The sequence below is a fragment of the Oreochromis niloticus genome, linkage group LG2 (assembly GCF_001858045.2).
Source record: "Oreochromis niloticus isolate F11D_XX linkage group LG2, O_niloticus_UMD_NMBU, whole genome shotgun sequence".
In the NCBI taxonomy this organism is placed as follows: Eukaryota; Metazoa; Chordata; class Actinopteri; order Cichliformes; family Cichlidae; genus Oreochromis; species Oreochromis niloticus.
The window spans coordinates 15622001-15628000 of NC_031966.2; positions in this window are offsets into that span (position 1 = coordinate 15622001).

Sequence of the window (6000 nt, forward strand, 5' to 3'; positions counted from 1 at the left end):
TAGTTTTTGTTTTTTTAACATATATTACTAGTTAGAGAAATTTAAGAGGCTTATCCCTCAAAACTGTAAATACAAAAAAGTTGCACAAAATAGTTTCCCACCACAGGAAATTTATTTTGAGTGTCTTCATAGTTTTATTTTTGAAATACACCAATTTTTATATACTGCAGGAAAAACGAAAATAAATATTATAGTGCAAATTTCCAAAAAAGCAGCATATGCATCAAAATAAACTATTTCCAGCAGTGCAATTTGAGTTCTAAGCATCCCAGAAACGACACAGAAAGTCATAAAGTCAAAGATAACTTTTAAAACACCAGTATAGGCTCCGAGGCCCTGATAGTAAAAAAACCTACATTTCCGCGAAAATGACGTCACTTCCGGTTTCGGGCAGGTAATGGCGGACATGCGAAAGTTCGCGCTGACGTCTATTCCAACGTAGGAAGTGTTATGAACAGCTGATCGGATCGGCAAAACGTGTTTCTGGAATATTATGTTTTTGTTGCTGCAAGCGCTTTTTATGCAGTTTTTGCAAAGCTATATGTGGAAGAAAACCATGACCTAGGACAAGCTAATGGCATAAGATGTAAGTACAACTCCTCCGGTTTCATATGCAAAAAAAATTATTGCTCTAGCTTACGTGGTTGCAGAGCTACCAGGATTTAAAAATAGTTATGCAAAACGGAGCGTGCCCTCTCCGACCGGTTTTAAAGGGTTAACTTTCTCAATCAAAATGGCATGTCTTCTTTAGATCAGCTGGCTGTATAAAGAATATCAAAACCTCTATACAAAGATATGGTATATGATGACCTAAGTCATGAAATCAAATCATTATGTTCTAAGACAGTTTTCCTTTATTAGTCTGAGCAAACTCTGCACAGCATGGACTGATTTCATGTCCCCTTTGATATTGCAGATTTCAAGATAATCATCAACAATTGTACACTGCTCAAAAACTTCAGAGAGGCACTTTGAAAACATATCAGACCTCAATGGGAAAAAAGTCCTGAGGCATCTCCTCCCAGATCAGGATCAGGGCATCACTGAGCTCCTGAGCAGTCTGAGGTGCAACCTGCTGGTGTCAGATGGACTGAAACATAATGTCCCAGAGTTGTTCTAATGAATATAGATGACTTGAACATGGGGCCCATTCAATTCCTTTATCCTCCAGGACTTGCCTGCATACTCTTGCAACATGAGGCCATGTACTCTCATACACCAGGAGGAACCCACAACCCACTGCACCAGAATAAAGTCTGTCAGTGGATCCAAGGACATCTAATGGCAGTAAGGGTACTGTTGCCTATCACTTTGAGGTCTGTGAATTTTTCCACGGATTTCCTTCCTCAGACCACCAGTGACCCAACAACAAACTGGTCATGCTAAATGATATTACAGGAATGTTTTCCATGGCTTCTCCAGACCCTTTTGCATCTCTTACATGTGCTCAGGGTGAACCTGCTCCCACATGTAAAAAGCACAGGTCACCAGTGGTGGATCCTGTTTGTCCTTGCACAAAAGAGTAGATACCAGTCCTGCTGATGGATAAGGACCTTCTATAACCCTGCCCAGCTCTCTAAGATTAACTGCCTGTCTCCTAGAATCAATTTAATTCAATTCGGTTCAATTCAGTTTTATTTATACAGTGCCAAATCACAACAGTCGCCCCAAGGCATGTTGTAAGGTAAAGACCCTACAATAATACATACAGAGAAAAACCCAACAATCATATGACCCCCTATGAGCAAGTACTTTGGCGACAGTGGGAAGGAAAAGCTCCCTTTTAACAGGAAGAAACCTCCTGCAGAACCGGGAGGGGCGGGGCCATCTGCTGCAACCGGTTAGGTTGAGAGAGGAAGACAAGATAAAAGACATGCTGTGGAAGAGAGCCAGAGATTAATAACAGAGAGCCGGAGACTTGATGCACTACAGCATCAAGTCTACGGTAGTGCAAAGTCTACGGTGACCGTAGACAGTTACGTCTTTTCATTGGCCCGAAGTCTACAGTGACCGTAGACACTGTAGACTCTGGCTCAATAGGAGCGCTGAATCCCACTGTAGACTACCAATCGTCAGTCGATGAAAGCTGCGACACCAAAACAACAACACACAGCGGGACAGTGAAGCGGTGGGCAACTGGGAAACTGGCATTTCTTTTGTTTTCGGTAAGTTATAGACTCTAAGACGATCCTGGATTTAGCTGAAATTACACAAGGCTGAATAGCTCATTTAACGCTTTTACTTTATGGTAACATCTAATGTATTACGCCAATTTCTAGTCTTTTCAGTGGCTACAACTGATGATGGCCACACCAGCAATTTGTGTTAGAAATCCAGATGCCCCTGCACATCGTCAGCAGGCCGGGTGAGAAGTATGGTCTTCACCAAACCTCCACAGGAGCTGCTCAGCCGAGTCGCTGCCACTCACACACAGACGGTTCTTTGAGCAGAGGGTATCCACGCGTCTTCATGTCAGCAGTGCCGGGTGGTGCTTTTCGTGGCTCGTTACAAATGATGTGAAAGAAAAACATGTTTGATATGTTTTTTATTAAGTTATACACAAATAGGATTCTCTACCAACAGGCTCAGAAGACGCAACTATGTAGAAACACATAACAGACCAGAACCAAAGAAGGAATGTGTACAAGCAGGTGGTAAACACAAGTTTGTGAAGTATTTGTACAACACCTGCTTCTGCAAAAGCTTGAGTGTTTCCTGGGATTGATTCGGAAACACTAACAGAGCTATTGTCTATCTGTTATGTCAATCAAATAGCGTTGTTAAATGTGACTCATAAAGTAAAGTTTCACTTCCTGAAATGCTCTTGGTTGTGATCTGGTGACTGTGAAAACCATGGTATATGATCACACCATTTTCATAATCAACTATTCAGTGACCCCTCTTCAAATACTTAGTCACAAGACAAAGATAATCTCTCATAGCAACTTTGCACTGATTTTATGACTCTTTTCCCTTTGACAAGTGGACCCTAACATGGCAAAAGTGCAACGATGTCTCTCCGTGTAGGGGGTCAAGAGTTCAGGGTATGCCTTTAATTTCTTGCCTGTATGTAAATGACATTGCAATGGTATGAATAATCCTTCACATTTTACCAGTTTAGAAGTAAAACTATTATCATTGTGGCAACCTAAAAGACTCCTCTCATGGCTAGTCTTTGCACATCATAATAACACATAAGAAAAGAAAGCAATTCATTCTCAATTTCTGTTAGTTTCAGGGGATTTTCCAACCTGTTTTGGTTCAAAAGAGCCAAAAGAAAATCTTCATCAATGCTGGATGCTTTTATTGTAATATACACTGATAACACTTACTGTTGTGTCATTATAAACCAGTAAAAATAAATAAATAACACATTGGGATCATGCTGAAGACCACAGACAGCAGTCCAGGCATCACGCGGGATAAAGGAGCTGGAAACATTACCTGATAAAGAAAAAAAAGACAACGGATCGAATGAAAAACAGAAGTCTCCTTCATTACACATTTTTGACCAATGAGAAGTCCCCTTCTTTCCCCTTCTTCCAATCTAGACTTTTGACCAATCACCGATCAGGACGAATTGCACTACCGTATGGTCCATCCCCCTTTCTGTATATTGATGTACTATTCTTGAGCACTTGGACTACCTGTGTAATACCTGTAGTGTCCAGTAGTAATTTAAAAATTGTGCTATCAATTATAATTGATTTGATGCCATACTCTGATTGAAAGGTGTTTCCTTTTGTTTATTTATTTGTTTGTTTGTTTGTTTTTTAGCAATGTATGTAGGTAAAAATTATTTGAATGTGGAGAAAACTGTTTTTGAATGGATAAAGCTTCTAGAAGGTCTTCGCAAAAGCCCATTCTTAAATCTACTGAAAATTTGTAGACAGTGAAAAGTCATGACAGTGCAAGGAAACCAGTCAATTTAAGTCAGCGGTACCAATTCTGCCAAAAGGAATGATCCTGTATCCATTAAGGGTACCCAAAAGCATCTGGGGGCATAAAACCAAATACCATTGGAGGTGTATGCATATATCTAAGCCCATTTATAAACGTTTGACTCTGTGTAGGTAGAAGAGAATGCAAAAAATACATTAAAACTTATAAACCCTATTATTCTAGGTATTTTTGTATTTATGCTATGCAATCATTCTACCTTGGTAAAAGAACAGTTAAAAGAAATCATTAAAAGCTCCAAATTGCCATGACATTCGTGCCTATGATGAGTGTAAATGCATCCAGAACGGTATATCACCTAAATAAACTGTTTCTATGCAGTTCTCATTATACAGTCCTTATCTAAAGTTTAAGACCACTGGAAAAATGGCAAAAAATTGCATTTTGCACGGTTAGATCTTAACAAGGTTCCAAGTAGAGCTTCAACATGCAACAAGAAGAAATGGTAGAGGGACAAAATATTTGTTTAGAGCATGCAATATATTGAGAACAATGCTCAAAATGAAACAGGCTGTTTTACAACTGACCTAAATATTATGACCAAATCTGTGCAAAAATGTGGATTCGTTGTCATTTTCTGTCAAGTAGTCGCACTGTCATGACGTTCTGATGGCAAAGGCCAAAAAATGTGTTCATGTTATTAAACTGCATAAGCAGGGTCTCTTGCAGCACGCAATCACTGCTGAGGTGGGATGTAGTAAGACAGTGCTGGTGAGATTTTTTGGGGTCGGAGGATCCCATTGGCTGTCATCAAGACACTGGACGATCCTGGACCCAAATTAAGGTTTTTACTGGTGCCAACTGCAGCCCCATAACCATCAGATGGCATCTGAGACTGAAGGGCTTCAAAAACAAAAAACATATTCAAAGGCCTTGTCTCCTTGAACAGCACAAAGCTGACCTTTTGGACGTTGCAAGAGAGCACCAAACATGGGACATTGAAAGGTCAAAGAAGGTTTTATTCTTTAACGAGAAAAAAACTTGATGTTTCTGATAGTTTCCAATGTTACTGGTATGACAAGCAGATCCCACCTGAGATGTTTTCTACAAACCACAGTGGAGGGGGCGCAATAATGGTCTGGGGTTCTTTTTCCTTCTGTGGAGCAATGGAGCTTCAGGAGGTGCAGGGACATCAAACAGCCGATGGCTATCTCCAGATGTTGCCGAGAGCATCCCTCATGACTAAGGGCCCTCTTCTGTGTGGTAACGACTGGGTTTTTCCACAGGACATGCTACATTACACAATGCCTGCAGGATAAGGAACTTCTTCCAGAAGAATAACATCACTATTTTGGCCAGTCCTGCATGTTGCCCTGATCCAATTGAAAACCTTTGGGGATGGATGGCAAGGAAAAACAAACAAACAAACAACAGTTCCAGACAGTAGATGCCCTTTGTGCAGCCATCTTCACCACTTGGAGAAATGTTCCCACTCACCATGGAAACGCTTGCATCAAGCATGCTGCAGCAAATATTTGAACTGATTTTAAGCTAGACTGGTTCAGAGGAGCCTTAATGTAAGGTTGAATCAAAGGTAAATAAAAAAAATAAATAAATCAACTGAAGTTCAAAATACAAATTTATGTCTTTTTAAAAAAAAAAAAATGCCTGTCCACATTTATCATTACACTAGTGTTCCATCAACTGTCAAATTTACACTCAAATTAGTGGGGGCAAAGCCTATTCTAGTCTATTAATGTGTTCTCTGAGATTAAAACCAACAGACTAATCATTCTTCTAATCTGTGTTTTTTTAGCTACAGTTCCATTTGTATAAAGTAAATGAAGCACAAACACACACACCGCTTCTCTAACATTAATAAGGTATAACTCAAAAAGGTTTGCATATATAGTATAAATTATTCACCGCAGTTTAAAACCAACCACTGAAAAAAAATGGCTGTGCCCAGATTGCTTACATATCAAACAGACATGGGATAATAAAATCATTTCTCTCCTTTAACATGAAAGAAGACACACTATTAGCAAAATCACCCAAAATCTAAAAAAAAAAAAACTGACTATTTCTTTTCCCTGTAGT